The sequence below is a fragment of the Chrysemys picta genome, chromosome 2, assembly GCF_011386835.1.
Source record: "Chrysemys picta bellii isolate R12L10 chromosome 2, ASM1138683v2, whole genome shotgun sequence".
Taxonomy (NCBI): Eukaryota; Metazoa; Chordata; order Testudines; family Emydidae; genus Chrysemys; species Chrysemys picta.
In genome coordinates this window covers 25,018,073-25,035,181 of record NC_088792.1, presented here as the reverse complement: position 1 = coordinate 25,035,181, position 17,109 = coordinate 25,018,073, and the positions used below count along the sequence as shown (strand labels likewise).

The 17,109-nt window shown below is 41.1% G+C and overlaps 1 protein-coding gene across 2 annotated transcripts in view; it reads left to right on the top strand.

The window, feature by feature from the left end:
• The first annotated feature begins 305 nt into the window (after positions 1-305).
• The window catches only part of LARP4B (La ribonucleoprotein 4B), a 109,592-nt gene continuing 92,788 nt past the window's right edge, over positions 306-17,109 (top strand). Inside the window, exon 1 of one of the 2 annotated variants that reach the window (XM_005308083.5) lies at positions 306-663. The gene's annotated coding sequence lies outside the window, so the exon portion shown is untranslated. The remainder of the gene's footprint in view (positions 664-17,109) is intronic. The other variant, XM_065582829.1, reaches the window with a different exon arrangement.

The window sequence follows — 17,109 nt, the reverse complement described above, 5'->3', positions numbered from 1 at the left end:
GGGAGGTAGCGCGCCCCAGTGGGGAACACTATGACTAGTTCTCTGTCCATACCGGTCCCTTTAATTTTCTGGCTGCGCCAGCAGCGAGTGAGGGCGAGGGAGCGATCACATTCCTCCGGTGGGCGTGCTCGCTGCGAGGGGGAGGGGAAAGAAGGGGAACTGCCCTCCCCCCTCCGCGCGCTCATTCAGGGCCGGTGACGGCACCTGGTCACGTGCCGAAACGCGTCATCCCGCGCGCGGGGTCCGTTCCGCCAATCATAGGCGGCTGTTGCGGGCTGGGGAACCTTTAGCGACGGCCAATATCTTCCGCTGGCGAAGGCGGGACTTCCGCCGGGAGCCGGAAGCGGGGCTGCGGGTCTCTCATGCGAGCGGGGTGTTGCTGCTTCTGGGATCACAGACGTTTTGGGCCCCAAGTCCCGCCGCCGCCTCCTTCTCCACGCCCCCGCCCTTCCTCGCTGCTGCCGCCGCCTCCTCTCCCCCGGGCCCCGCTCTCCATCCTCCTCCTCCTCCTGGGATCCGGCAGCAGCGAGGCCCTGGTGGTGGCGGCGGCGGAGAGAGGCCCCGGCCCCCGCGGAGACCCCGGCAGGAGTAAGAGACCCCGCCCCCCGGAGACCCCGGCAGCGAGCGGCGAGAGGCCCGGGCGGCAGTGGCTGTTGGTGACAGGTGAGTTCAAGGGGCCTCCCCGGGCTCACTCCCTCCCCTTGGCTGGCCTCGCTTCGGCTCCTCCCCGGGCTGCGACCCGCCACCTCCTCTCACCGGGGAGGCGGCCAGGGCCGCCATCTTCCTACCCGAAGATCCTGCTCCTGGGGGAGTTGGATCCCGGCACCGGGCACTATTGGTTGCGGCGAGTACGAGTTCCTCGGTGTGGGGCCGGGCCGGGGCCCCGGGCTGTGTCGGCTGCTCAGAGCCCCGCACTGCAGCTGCCCGGCCTCGCTGAGGAGCGCCCTGCGCACTCCCCTACCCGCGGGCTGGATCTCCCGGTCTGGAGCTGCAGCCAGTCCCTGCCTAAAGCGGCTCTGCCTCCCCGCCCTAGTCTGGCCTCCCTGACGGGGAGTCTCAGCGGAGATCCGGCCCCGCGGCAGAGTCGCTCCCTTCGAGGTCGGGATGGGGGCGGGGGTGTTGTGTAAAGACACGAATAGCTCCATAAAGCTTTTGCAAATCGTCACAGCCGTGCACTGCCCTTGGCGGGCGGAGAGGTGGGGTCCTTGCCCGCTCAGCCTGACTGGGACAAGGTACAGAAACAGCATTGCCCCACTCAGCTAGGCGCTGCTGCCTGGATTCCTGTAGGAAAATCTCCCCCCTGGACACACATGAGTTAACATGCCTAGGAGCTTCAAAGACATGTGTATGAACAGGCCAAAAGAAGCACCAGCAAAAACTATTGCTTTCCGTCAAGAATGGCTGCTGTTGGTTCCTCCATTTGCTGCTTCAGCCAAGTTTTCCCCTCTTAATTTTAGTTTGTACATATACTCAAAATTACTACTCAATGTTACAATGCCCATTACCTGTTCAGTGCTTTCAATCACCATGTTGCACATAAGTCCTGTGAGGCAGAAGAGTATCATTATTTCTACTTTGCGGGTGTGGAAATTGAGGCAAAGTGAAGTTGAGATTTGCCTGTGGTTACAGGGAGAGATGGTTTCAGAACCAGTTTGAGTCACAGGTGGGGTTAAAAATCAGGAATTCTGACTTCCAGTCCATTACTTGCTCTCCTAGATCATGTCTATGGTCTAGTTTTGCTGGCCTTCATCTGAAAGCCCCGTAACATTTGGCTAAGAATCTAACTTAAGTGAAGTAAGAGAAGGGGGTTGCATGTTAGAGCCCTTCATGCAACTTTTTCCAAACTTCACTTTGTGCTGTGAATCTGATTGGGCTTGTTAGAACTACTGTTATTTCCCAAATAATAATTTTTTCCAAACTTACCTGTGGAGTTCTATCTCCAGGACTGTAAATCTGACATGTCAGTTACTGTACACATCAAATCAGCTTTCTAAGAAAATGTGTTCTGAAATATAATCAACTTGCATTCATCAGTAGTTTCACATCTTCGCTATTAGAATAAGACTTTAGCTTTCTAAATGTTGAAAGAACTGGGATGATACCTGAGAGGTGTACAATGTAAATGGTGCTTTATTTTTCTATATGGTATATAAAAGTGGATATTTTTCTCCCCTAGGAATGCTGCAACTTGTATCTAGCTTTTAATAAAACAGAATTTTTTTAACATTTTAATTGGTTTAATATATCTGGAATAAATGATTACCCATATGGAAATGCCAGTAAAAAAGCTAGGTTAGTGTCTTTTTAAATCCATATTTGAACAAGAAAATGTTTGTGTTCCCACTTGTGCTAAAGTTAGTGTTTTCTTAATTAGTGGTATATTTTCAAAGTATATCGCAAGTGCATTACCACCTTAAAACTTCTAGTACCTTTCCCCTGGTTATTCTTGTCTTCACGTTCCCACACTTGTATAATGAAAAAGAAGGCTTGCATAGGAATGTTCTATAACTCGTATCGCTTGCTTTTAACTTCATACAAGAATACACATAAAAAGGTATGGTTTGATGTAAATATCGGGTTCATGCATCAGTTGAAATAAATTTGCTTCCATGGTTTTACAGTTGAGAAATTATTTCTAACTGTGCTACAGAACAACATGGAGGTGTTAGATAGAGCAGGACCCTTTCTTCCTTTGAGACACTATAACTATTTAGGTCACTCTCAGAAGTTGTCTTTAAACTGATGAGAATAGAGTTAAATATTAACTACTTGCCTTCGTTTACAGAAATGAAAAGTAAATAAGTTTGTCTAAACTAAATGTTTTGTGAAGAACTGCAGTTCTTTGTCATCATTTTAAATCTCCTAACTGGCAATAAGGTTTGGCTTTAAATCAGTTATGAGCTTAATGGCCATGGTAATTTAATGATAAACTTGTATAACTGTTCTATTAAATATTGAATATTTGGCTGGTAGTAACTCTGAAAATGCGATATATTGAAAACACGGAGGGAAGGCATATTTACATAATCCACATAAAGTATATGCAAACCAATGACAACGAAAGGTGGCAGGGAAAGGGGTATAAAGTACAAGCAAGATGATCGGGTTTTGATTATACGTGTCTTATCAGTATCAATAACTAAGGGACCTTTAAACTGAACAGATTTCTCTCCTGTTATCCTTCCACCATTCATCACCTTTATCTCCCCAATTTTGATTCTAGTGTCCTTGTACCACATTCCCCACCTTAAACCCTTCCACTTTTCATAAATTAGCAGATAGCTTACAAGAAAGAAGTCAGTCACATGATCAACTTGTTTCTTGTATTTGTCCTGGAAGAAATAGGTCTTGAGGAAGGATTTAAATGGAGAGGGTAGTGACCTCGCTGACCAGCTCAGGTAAGATATTCTGTGCTGTGGGGGAGGACTCTACAAATCAAAGCAGAAAGACGGTTGTTAGAAAAGCTAACAAATGGAGTATCAATGCTTGGCATCACTGGCAGAAAAAAGATGGTATAAGAGACACGGTTGGATAAGTAAAAGAAACATATTTTCAAGCTTGGGAAATATAAAGCCATACTTTTCAGGCATGACATGATGCATCATTATATCAGGGAGATGTGCTGTCAAAAATGATAGGCTCCAAATGGGAAGTTGTAGCATTTTGTTCTTTAAAATATATTTTTAGGTGTTCGCTGGTAGAATAGCTGGTACTAGTCAAATGTAAACAGATACAAATGGTCCTTGCTGTGTGTATGTTTTTTTTGTTTTTGTTTTGTTTTTTTAATTCCTATATATGCGGGCAGTAATGTTAAACTAACAAGTCTTGTAGCTGTCTTGCTGCCTGTACAGTCAGAACACAGGCACAGGTCGGAAACTAAGGATATTACAAAATGGATAGAATTATAAGGAAGAACATTCCCTGGCCTCCCCTACAGTTTTGTAAGAGGTGATAAAATGGGTTGGCTAGGAGAATTGTGTAGAACAGCAATAAAAGAAACATTTGAAGTGAAAGCCTAAGAGGATGTCTGAGCAGGAGAGCTTCCCAATGCAGGCCATGCTCATGCTCACGCTCACACTAATGTCGTTTTTTAGTTAATAGGAACTAAACAAGGCATCACATTTCACAAAACAGGCAAAGTCAACAAAGGTGGTAGAATAAATGGAGGAAGCTGACTTAAAACTTAAGCTTCCAAGTAACACAAAATTAATTAGCTGGTGTATTACTAATTTCACTTTGTCAAATTTAGCAGTTACAAAGTTCAGGAAGATACCTGTTCCTTCTCAGTTGAAACACTGAGGTCCTGTTGGAAAGGCTCCCTTTTCCTCTCTCCCATATCTCCCTAAAAGAGTGTTAAGTCAGAATTCTCTCAGCTAAATTCCAGGCAAGATGAAGTCCCATAACTTTCAAGCAACATGAAAAATTGAATTTTAACTTACTTACTATTCAAAACATAATTGCCCTCAAATATAAAATTGGATGGTATTTCAACTGGCTGGCTGGGTGATAAATTAGTTGTTGGATGGTTAATGGAGACCCAGATAATTCAGTACTTGGCAGGTCTTGCAGTGAAAAGCAGAATCTTTGTGATTTGTGATTAAAATTTTATCTGAGCCCCCAACAGTTAATGGGAATTGCTAGGAAGGGCTTATTTCTACTTTTACCGTAAGTTTAAATTATCTGCTTCCCTTGTAACCCATCACTTCTAGAGAGAGGCTACTAATTTTCCTTAAACTTTGGTGACTTGTATAGATTTTAGTGGAAAGCCGTAGAATACTTCAGTGCAGTGCTATTATCTTCACCTCTTTTGTATCCCTACTTCCTCTTTCACTATCTTTCTTCCCCTCATCTCCTCTACACCTGTCAATGTTGTCGTCTTTCCTGTCTGATTTCTCCTTTTTAGGGGGTCTCCCACTTGGACAGCAGAAGCGCTCTGACTAGCGAAACTGTTTGATCCTAAAACAGTTTAATTATGAATTTAAAGTGCTCATGAGTACAGTTACTTTGTGATGTGTGCTGCTGCATGTTCTTCCATTTGATGTGTGGCAATTAACTACTAATTTGGATGCCAGACAGAGAACAGTTATTGTATGGTAAGCTTCTTACACTATTTAAGTGTACTGCACTATTACAGTGCATTGAGGAAGCAGTGTTTTGGCACTCTGCTTCATCAGTCAGTTTCTCCCTTATCTTTGAGCCTTAATCTTCTCCACTATTCATCTGATTGTGGAGGGTTGGATTGTTCATGCTCTGGAGCCTGTCAATACAACTCCTTAATGAATAGTTGAATGATTTAATATATAAGGAATCATGTGTTCATAAGATGAAGGGATTGCCATCTCAACATTTCCAGACCCTGTTGTTGCTCACATAGCACTGTTGGTGCACAAGGACCTGTAGTCTGTGGAAATGAAATCTAGAATAAGAATTTAACCTGGATTGTTCTCATGGCAACACAGGGTTCTGAAGACCTGGAAGTCAGAAGTCAGGTACATTCATATCTGTAACTATTACTGTGGTAAACATCACTTTTGGGTTCTAGCCTGCTGCAGGTAACTTTTATGCTCAGAGTTGCTTATCCATTTTGAGCTGTGTTAAGGAGTGCTTTCTCTGTTGATTTTTCTCAGATGAAAATAGTACATATAAAAATGGTGGTAAAACTAGGCTTTCTGTCTGGGGGAAGGGGTAAATAGAGGCACTTGAGTGCCAGGGGGCTTAAGCTGTTTCATGTACAGCTTGTTCGAGAACTGACTGACTTTGATAGTAGTTGTAGGCCTCATAACCAAATTATTGTGTCCAGAGCATGTTGTTTGCTTTGGGGTCCCCACCCCCCCTCCGCAAATACTTAGTAGGTGCTAGACTTCTCAGGATTTTGTCTAGTATATTTAGTTGTTGGCTGTGTTGCACGTTGTTTGTTCAGGGAATGACACTATACTTGGATATATGTTCAAAACTGTTGAAGAAATGACAAGGTATTGCTTTTAAGAACATCAGTCATTAAGTGTTAATGGAACAAACTGGCTGAAACTGTATCCCTGACCAAATAGGGTCAAAGTTACTAACTGGTTTTTAAAGTAGAATTCAAAATGTAATTATTTATAATTGTAATAACTGTTTTATCATGGGTGTTGTAGGTCTTTAAAAGCCATTCATTTCTTCTCTCCGTGCCCAATCAATAACAAACATTTTAAACTATTTTTTCCCTTTTTCTCTAGAGTCAAATTCTTCCCTGAGATGCTAACTCATAACTTTCATACCAGTAGAAGATCTGCAGACGTATCACAGGGTGGAATTTGTTCCTTACTGCTTTTTTTTCTCTCTCTCAATAATTCATCGTGGTGTTCCCCCTAGCTACTACTAATACATCTTATCAATCTATTTTCTATGCCTTCTCAAGGTGAAGTGCTGCCATAAGGAAACAGTGATGAAAAGTAAATATTTTATCCAGTCAGCACATAATTGTATCTGTCCAGCTGTGCTGGGTGTGAACTCTGCTGCTGAAAAAAAATTACTTGTGGATTTTATCATTCTAGGAAAGATATAAGACTTTTATGAAACAGTGGTGCTTCCCTGGCGGTTCTAGTAATATAAGATATTTCCAAGCACTTTGTAAGCTTAGGATGTTGCTATTCTAGTAATAAGTCCGGAGAAACAAGATATTAACTAAATAGTTATTTGTGGTGTTTGACCTTTTTTAACTAATTGCTTCATCGGACACTCCTATTACAAAGCTTAATCTAAAAATTGTCTCGGGAAACCTTATACTGAAGTCACAGTAAAACTAAAATCTTTAATCTTTGTTTAGTGTTGGTACTCATAATGATACTTTTACAGGTTATGGTGCTGCCTCAGGTTGCCCCACAACGGAGCTTTGCTAGTGCTGACCATTGTTCAAACAAGGAACGGATGAATCAACAGGCCAATGTCCAAAAGCAGTTTGCTTACTCATACCCAGTGGCTGGAGGGTTTTATGCTTAAATGAGTCAATACCGCCTTCTTATTTCAAAATGTCTCACTCTAAGAAATCAAAAGACGAATAGAGTAAAATTATACAGACGGTTAAAATAAGTGTCTCGAACTTCCTGAAACAAATTAATTATGGCTGTTAAACGGAGTTATGATATATATTGTGTTTTGCCCTCTTCAAATGTTTTTGAGAATTACAAGCACTATGCCTACACTATGGCAATCTTTTCTCCATTATCACCAACAAAAATCAGCCATTAATTGATAGTCCTACTCAGCAGTTCAGAGACAGGAAGTGAACAGTAATTTTTCCAGTTAACACAGCAACAAAAGTGGGCAGATCATAATTCCCCACAATGGAATTTGGCCAGGACACTGGGATGGGTGTCCTTAATCCTGTTTACATTGCCATCCAGTTTCTGATAATTAGTCATGTTATGCTTGAAGGGATGGCACAGTGAATTGCACTGTTCTTCCTACTGTTATTCTAGGTAGCTGAGAATAGCACTTCTTATTTTTCTGTCTAATCTAAGTATTCACCTGATAATCTTGTTACATGTCACAAGCCAAAGTGTATCCAAAGTGTTATGGTTAGAGCTGGGTGAATAATTGATTTTTATTTTTTATTTTTTCAGTTCAGTGGCTGAACTGAAAAATCCCTGAAAAGGTTCATTTTAGTCAGACAGAAACTGCCATGTTTTGTTTTGTTTTTTTTCTCACTGAAACAAGAAACAACATTTTCAATTAGGGTTTTTTAGTTTGTTAGTGTTGTGGGATGTACATTTTAAACAAATGCATCTAAATTTCAAAATGACGTTATTTTGAAACAAATACGTGTTTTATTAAAAATTGTAATGAACAGCTAAAACTTTTTTCAAATTTTTTCATTTGTTTGTTGGGTTGAAAACTATTTGTGAATTCAACAAATAGTTTTGTCCAAATCAGAAACGCAGTGAGGAATTGGGGGAGGGGAGAGGGGGAGGAAATTGAAAACATTGAAGTGGTTCACTTCAGTTGCACCAGAACCACCTTTGTGGGTGAAAACTATTTGACCAATAAATTCTGAGTTCTCATGCAGGTTGAGATTTTATCTTGCTCCATGGTATCAATATATTGACAAGGTTTCAGAGCAGTATGGTAGTGTGTGTTGTGCCAAAGTATTTTCCCTTGTGGGGGAGGTTAAGAAGGGAGTATTAGATTTGAATCCAGGCTGAAATTTTGGAACAAGTCCATCCTTTAACAATGAGCCAAAAAACCTGAATTACCAGTAGCTCTGATTCCAACAATGCATCACAAGTGTGACTGTCAGACTAATTATAAATAAAAGTGCACTACAGAAGGTGTGTGTTTCGTGTACCAGTTTGCTTATTTTTAAAAGGTTGTGCATTATTGTTATATTTTTGGGCTGGAGCATGGATTAGTTGCAAAAAATAATGAAGTGATCAACCTCTATTGAGCTATTTTTTTTTTTTTTGTCAAATATAAAATCTTACCTAATCATGGTCAATAATTTAAGGTAGAATGTCCGAAAAGTGAGGAAAATGACAAGTTTAATGAACATATATTTGTGACCACTTTAAATTAGTATGGTTTATGAAAACTTGGATCTTGCCTTTAGGACATTCGTAAGCATAAGCTAAAAGATTCTTAAGTTACATCGAAAAAGTTTTTAAAGTGACCTACAGGGAAACTGACTTCAGATTGTCCTGTAAAAGAAATGTAACCATTTTTTATTAAAAGAATTTGAGCTGACATTTTCATTGAAAGAAAACTGGCTCTTAAGAGCTTTTCCTTTCATTACCTTCACTATCAAATCTATTTGATCTGGCTCACAGTATAACTCCCACTTGGGCTTTGAATGTGTCAGCACTTTTTTTTTTTTTTTTTTTTTTTGGGCTGTCGTGCTCCAAAGATCTGCTCTGGCTGAGGAAAACATGTTGTGCCATTACTGCCATAGCTGCCCTGCTATATGCTCTGGTCAGTCCTAACTAGCAAATATCCCAGTGACTTTTTAAATCTTTTTGATTGCCCGTTTTAAAAACAGTAAATATATACTTGGTCTTAAACTAAGCAGGCCTTCAAATTGGATGGATAACCTCACTTTCTTAGAAAACATGATGAATAGTGCAAACTGCATGTGTAGGTTAGAGACTATTTCTCAAAGCACTAAAATTCAAATGCTCTCCTAATGTCTTAAACTTCAGTGAAATGCTTTTACTTAGATAAGGAAACTGCTTGTTGTGGACTCAAAACATGCAGCTTTAGAATATATATTTCTATTGTTTAGAATATAAGCCAATTAAGATCTGTTGAATTAGACCAGATTCTGAACCTAAACCTTGGTAGTGCCCATTAAATTAACTTTATAGCTTCAAGATGAAACTTTCTGTCTTGTCTCTGGTTGCTAGCACAAGAGCCAGTGTTCCAATCAATACCTTGGTAGTATCTCCTTCATCAAGGGAAGGTACTATAGGCAAAATGTCAGCCCAGAGCAGACTTCTTTCTCTTTTCTTGTTGGGTTAACTCCATGCCTTTGTTTTAGTGGTTTATAGTTGTACTGCAATATGAAACTACAGTATCATAGACCAGAGGTTTTCATATTGGAGGGGCAGACCCCTCTGGGGTGTGTGGAATATACTTGGGGGCGGGGGGGGGGTGAGGAGGAGGGCATGAGAAGCTTTGGGGGACAGGGGGAACTTACTGCGCACATTTTACCCACAGTAATGAATAAGCTGAAAAGCTGATTCCTCCGGACCTCTCAGGTCCTCAGATGGTGCTGTGAATTTGACTTTAGATGACGCTGGGCATTTTGACAGTTTTCTGTTAAGCTTGCATAGCATTGTACAAAGTTGTTGCTATCTGTAGTTAATCCGTTTGCTATGAGGCGGTGTCCCCATTTAATTGTAAGTGTGGACCACAATCGCAGTTTTGCTTTTGCTCTTATTACAATGGATTGTTGGCTCATTTGTGCAACGGGGGAGAGGGGAGTGAAAAATCAGAAACCGAAACTGATTTGACAGACGCACCACCACACCCATTGGTATATGTATTTGTGTTGCTGGGGGGTGGTAGGTACTGTAAACTACTACAGACATGAAGACGGGGGGCATGATCATATAAGTTTGAGAACCACTGTCATAGACCCAACTAGAAGACTTGCGTTCTGAGAAGCTAAAGTATACTTCCAATATACTCTCATTTCCATTTTAACTTAAAGCAAATTAGTGTTTTTGTGCTAAGCTCAGTTCTCAAGTGGATTTAGATTCTAAAAAACTAAAATTACAAAAAGTTACATTAATTCCTGTATATGTCTCCTTCATAGTATTGCTAAGCTCTCAAGCTTTAGAAAGTTAATGGTGTACTCCGTGGTTAATTTGGATCTGTTGGGTTCTTATGGATAGTTCTGATTCTGCTGCAGTCTCTGATGTCCCCTTGAAGCTCTGGGTCACGCTCAGAGGTGGTGCTGGTGTTCTTGTCCCTGGGGCCCATGTCTGGGTGGAGAGAGCACCAGAGGGTGGTCTTGCATCAAACTAGCATATGTTAATTCCAAGGGGCAATGAGTACTTTAAACTTCAAGTTGAAAACTGTTTTTTTTCCCCCCTTAGAATTTCTAGCAGAGTTCTCACTATTGCAATGAGTACATTACCAGCCTTCTTGGTGACAGGAAAGGGGAATGGTGAGGAATGTCATCTTTGTAAATAAGGAAAAGGAAGTAAGATATAGTGGTTACAGAACAGGGAATTACTGAGTTCACTGTTCTAGTCCCAGCTCTGCTAAATTGGCTGTGGCTCTGGGAAAGACACTCTATTATATATAAAATGGATAAACCACCTTGCCTCCTTCAAGGGTGTTGTAGTGAATCACTGCATCTGTTAAAGGCTTTGAGTCCCTTCCAAGGAGCTCTAGAAGTGTAAATGAAATATTGGGTGATATTGGCACTGGCCTTAAACATTGCAGATCTACCATTTATTTTGAGGACTGAAGTGTAATTTCTAAAGTGACCCTATGTCAAAACCCTGTTTGCAATGATATTGGTAAATTAAGATGTGCTGTGTTGCTTAGCCCATAAAAACATTCAAATTTCATATGTTTTTCAGTTTCAAACAACTGTGTGTTACTCAGAAATAGGAATAAAGGCTTGCATTACAAGTCAGCAAAAGTTTCAGCATTAACATGAAAGCTGACTCCCATGACTGAGTTGGTAAGAAACATAAGCTGCTTGCCTTGGCTATCTTTACTACTGTAAGGTGGGAGAGGTTTTCTTAAGTCTTGTTGATGCAGCAGCAGTCTAGATGAGCTACTTTAAGAAACAGTTGGGTTCTAGAGGGGGTCATAGACACACCTCTACCTCGATATAAGGCGACCCGATATAACACAAATTTGGTTATAATGCAGTAAAGCAGTGCTCCGGGGGGGCAGGGCTGTGCACTCGGGTGGATCAAAGCAAGTTCAATATAACGCAGTTTCACCTATAACGTGGTAAGATTTTTTTGGCTCCCAAGGACAGCGTTATACCGAGCTAGAGGTATAATTATTTCTACTGTCACAAGAAGCATAGAGTAGCATTAATTTTCTGGACTTCTGCATCCTTGAAAAGGATAAGTACTAAGAGTTGCAGAGGTGAGATGGAAGACAAATTGTGTAATCAGACAGTCCAATAAAAAAAGCAGCCCCCCCCTTTTTTTTTTAATTTGGGTCATCAATAAACACCTTCAGTTGTCAATTATAGTTAAGTTTTCCACTACAAGTGGAAAAAGTGACTCAGCTCTAATGCCCAAATTTTCAGACTGTGGACACTTACTGCTGAAGGCAAATTTCAATCTTAAGATTCAATAGCTTTCTAGAAACAAACTACAACTTTTATCATACCCTATAAAAATCTGTCGTATATGCACTTAGTTGAATTTCCCTTTCATAACGCTTTTTTTAGTCATGTGAATCTCTCATCACCTTCACCTGACCATTATGAGTAATAGCCATGTGAAATAAATGTAGAGAAACTTATCAATTCCTTCCCGACACCCCCAATTCACTCTTAGATTTTGATTTATTTAGAATGCATTGTGGCTCACTATCTGGCACCTGGAATTTTCTAAAAACTATTTGGTATTTCATGCTATGGTTTTATAGTTCTGCATATGTAGTGACTGAGAAATAGAAGAGCCAAACTACCAATCCTGCTGCAAGTGTAGAATCTTTGAAATGTCCAAGTGTGGGTTTTTGTGTGTGGGTGTTTTTTTGGCCTTAAGTGGTGAACCTTGTTAAACCTCTTATTGAACCTTTTGTTAGGTCACAGGGTTACGTGTGACCATGACTGTTACTTAAAACTGCTGACGAAGAGTCCTGTGGCACCTTATAGACTAAAACTGCTGACTAGCTTGGAGGGCAATACTGCAAAGCTGTGAGATTACTTAATGCTGTCTCCTTAAACTGTATTGTTTGGTGCATCATGTGTGTATGTGTATAAATAAATCAGCTCATACTTTCACTTAAATCATTAGTAAACCTGTAAAATCTTTTGATGTGACTGGAGGCTCTTGTTAGCTGTTTTCTGAACCACTTCTGCTTAGGAGTTTAAATCTTGTGATTTGGCCAGCTGAGGATCATCTACATGGATGTAACACAACCATAGCCCTCCAAGTCCAAGACAAGCTTTATTTTTTCTGTTCCTAGAACACATTTATTTGTTCCAGTCAGTGTGTGTTAACTTGTAATGCCTTTCTGTGTACATACGTAAAGGGATGAGGATGGAAATGTTATGCAGTTTGTAATCCAAATGGCCTTCATGAAGACTATGAAGGCCAAAATGTTGTAGCAATTGGGTGTTAGTGAATTAATTGATTCTCTTTAATGTGGTCTTGAACTTTTAGTAGAGCTGTAAAACCATTTTCTTTCCTCCTGTATAAATGTGCTTTCTTTAGCTCTGCTTTAAAAGCAGGACTTGTTTATTGCTGTAGGAAGAGCTAGCATAGCCATTTGACAGTTGTAGGCTTCGAGTGCTGGAGACTATAATCTCCCAGCCTGTTCTTTCTATCTAAAGATTGTTGAGGAGCTTTGTTTTAGATTTGAAATTTACAAAATGGCATTTTGACAGAGGATATTGAAACGTGTAGACAACTACAGTGAAACTAGACAGCCTTTCAGAGCTCTTATCAAAGTGTTTACAGTTTTCTTCTTCGGAGTAGGTGAAACAAAACCGAGCAAAAAAGTTAATACTTATCTAGATCATTTTAATAAATGCAGAAAAGTCAATTGATTCCTCTCACCCGGTTCTGGTTTTGTAGTCCTTGACCACTGAATGTGTAGGCATTAATAAACTATGGCTTCATCTTCAGCAAGTGACACCTATTTTCCATCCATCTCCAAACTTGTTGTCAACAGGTACTGAAGTATGTGATACAATATTTAGAGTTCTGCTTCTTCAAATGCTGTACAAACATCCCCATAGCCTGTGAGGTAGGAATGGCAAGTAGTATGCCTGTTGTACAGAATGAAAACTGAGGCAGAGATTAACTGATTACTTAAACAGACCTGGGATTAGAACTCTAAAGCACCAAACTCCCCAACCAGAGGTTGACACCACCATGTTGCATGACGGACACTTGACAAAATTACCGTATTTAATGATGGATATTGGGGGGGAGAGAGGGGTTATGTCATTCAATCATTTGTTTCTTGAAAAATTATCACAGACTTCAAAATTTTTACCACAGACACTTGTGTCCATGTACGGATTGTTGCCGACCCCTGCTCCTATCCCTGTGGGTTGTTACTAGACTATGTTGCCTTTTATTCAGACAACTATTCTTCTGTTTCTGATTCAAGATGTAAGTGATCACTGACCAACCAGGTCACTTCCTTGGTTTCAATGCAGGAGTTCACTTGAGACTGTTGTGGGAATTCTGCATCTTACTATAAATGCACCCCCCTGACACGACTTTGTTGTCTGACAGTGCGGCTCAGCATCTGCCCTGCTGTACATAGCCCTTCAGAAAACAGCAGAGCGGTAGCAGAGTGAAATGGAAGCTCTAGCACCCAAAGCAACATTTACAGTGCTCTACTTACAGTACTCTGCTGCTGAGGATGCTCCCTTGGGGTGGAGGAAGGAAGAAACAAACCCATATCTCTTCCTCCCATCTTTTTTTTTTTTTTTTTTCCCTCCACCCTCACAAATGTTAATTTCGTTTGAGTTCTTCATTGTGCCCCCTAATAACAGAAGATAACACTTACCTGCTTGCAACTTCTGCACAGTTGCCTAGCTGACAGGAATTGCTTCAATTAATTCACTGCTGTTCTCATTGGTGAAATACTATTAGTAGGGGCAGCAGTAAAATTAGGGAGGGAGACAGTATGGGTGAATATATAGTCACAAATTGTGTTCAGAGGAAAGTGACAGCATAGTGTTGTAGTGACTACTCTATTTTGGATGCTCTCCCCTTTTGTCTGAGGTAGCAGAGGCTGTGAACTCTTCTTCGTGAGAGAGGGAATTCCTGGCCTAGCTTTAGCTGGTGGTTGACCTAAAATTAAGACATTTGCCTAGGGTGTGAGAAGTCTAGATGTGGAACTTGAGCAACCCTCTGTCCTCAATTAGAGGACTATTTAATAATAATAATTAATAAAAAGTCAGCCCTGAGGTGAAAGGATATTCCCTGTTGTGGAGGGACTCTGGGTGTGAGGGGCATATAGGGGACACTGACAGACACGCCCTTAATGTAGTATTTCAGATTCTAATATCTAAACTGTATTCTTAAATTTATTCACCTAATTTTAGGTTATTGCTGATTATGTACTCGATCATATGACTTTTTAAAAACAAACGTATTTGTAGATAATCTAAGCACTATACGCAGATGTACAGACTCTCTTTTTCTCAACCCGTGTATTATATCATTTTAACATTAGCTTTAATAATTTTTAAATCTGTTCTCTCAAGCAAAAAAGCAGGAAAGGGACAGGTTAATACAAACCATAGACCACAATTCACACTGGCAGAGTGAAGTCTGGTAGTAAGGTGTGTACCCGTGGCTGGCAGGAGTTAAAGGGTGTGTGCTGTTAAATTGGCTTAAACTTACATTGCCTTTGTCTTGCGGTTTTGTGTCAGGTATATTATGTATAGTAAACTTAATTGTTTAGCAATTTTTGTGTGTATCATTATGTACATAGTCTTCCATGCTTTGTCAAGCTTGAAAATAGATTTAGCTGAAATAGCATGGGAAGCAAATCTAAAACTGCTTATTGCAGGTGTATGTTTTCCTTATTGACTTCCAGGCACAGAGTGCTGTTACCAGACACCTTAAACAAGTATGTGTATGGTCTCATCCAGGCAGTTCTTTCTCTGGCATAATCTTCTGGGTCTCCTCACCCAAAGGACCCAAGTGTGGCAGTATTTCTTGGATCTTGGAGTTGGAAATTCTGAGTGCGTTGCCCCCAGAGAAAGATGGGGTACAAAGCTGTGCAATATAATTGAAATTAACATAATTCAGTGCACTAACACCTTTCTCCTGCATTTTTTGTTAAATGTGGCATGCAACAGAAAACCTAAAATTGATCTAACTACAGACATTCTGAATATGGCTGCAGGTGAGAATAGGTTTCAGAACATAATTAACTTACTAGTATATCTTATTCTTCTTGGTCTTGTAAAGACTCCAGCTCGGCCTGTGTTTGCTGTTGGCACTTTAGAATATATCCATTTGGGAAGTCAGGCACACTCAACTTGCTGCATCTCTGAGCTTAAAGGAGCAGGACAAGATGCACTTTTTTATTAATTTTTTCAAGTACTACAAATCTACCAAAATACCAGATTCTTCATAATATTCATAGTAAATAAAGGAGGTTGGGATAAAGGGAGAGGAGAGGAAGCAACATATCTATCTTGAGGGTCTGCTTTGATCATAGACCTCTAAAGAGTCAGCCCAAATTGCTTTGAATTTTTCTGGCATTTCCTTTCTGTGGAATGCCAGTTCATTAGCTGTGCGGTCAGCCATGTCACTGAGCCAGGCATCAGTATTTGGTGGGGACAGACTTCTCCATTTTTGCAGGATTAATCTTTTAGTGACCAAAGCTGTGCAATTGGAACCAAGATGTCTTGTTACTGGGTAGCCTCCAGGTATCAGGAATGTATCCAAGAATGAAATTTAGCATCTAATATCAAATTTGGTATGAGGTGGGTCATAGGACAGACATTCTTGATACAGGGCACTCCCAAAACATATGTACTAATGTAAAGGGAGTTGCATTTCTAACAGCAGTCCTCATTTATGAGGCCCATTACTATTCGCCTCTGTGGGTGGGGACCAGTATGTTCAAAAAAGCCATTTATGCTGAATAAGCTTTCCTCTCAGGTTTATAGTATTTCAATATTAGATACAATTGTATTCCATTGAGTTGGAGATAGTTCTGTATCCAAATATCTATTCCAATCAAATCTCAAATTGTCAATATTTAGCAGAGTTTTTCAGGCCAGAAAATCATAAAAGGATACAGCTGGCTGAATAAATCCAAGAAGTTTCCTCCAAAATAATAAAAGGTTCTGGAACTCCTGGTGCATACAAGCCAAAAACATCTGTCATTAAATGCTTTAGCTGGAGATATTTCCATGCTCCAGGGCAGGGCAAGCCTGATTGTTGCTGAAGTTCTACAAGTGGCTTAAATTGATCATTGTTAAGGCTACATTTTAGTCACAGGTACTTTTACTAGAAGTCCTGGACAGGTCACTGGCAGTAAACAAAAATGCATGGCCTGTGACCTGTCCATGACTTGTACTATATATCCCCTAACTAAAACTTGGGCTAGGGAGCCACGGGTGCTCTGGGGGAGGGGTGGCACTCTGGGGATGCCACTGGTGCAGGGGTGTGTGGTGGGACTGGCAGGCACCCTATTTGGCTGTGTGCAGCAGCTGGCATGTTCCCGCAGCTCCTGGGGGCGGGGGGGGGGGGAGGTCGTGGGCTCCACATGCTGCCCCCACCATGAGTGCTGGCTCTGCAGCTCCCATTGGCTGGGAGCTGCAGGGGTGGTGCCTGCAGGCAGGGGCAGCTCGCAGAGCCCCCTGGCCGCTCTGCCTAGGAGCTGCAGGGACATGCCAGCTGCTTCCAGGGAGGCCCCCCGAGGTAAGTGCCACCCCCCACCCCAGCCATGAACCCC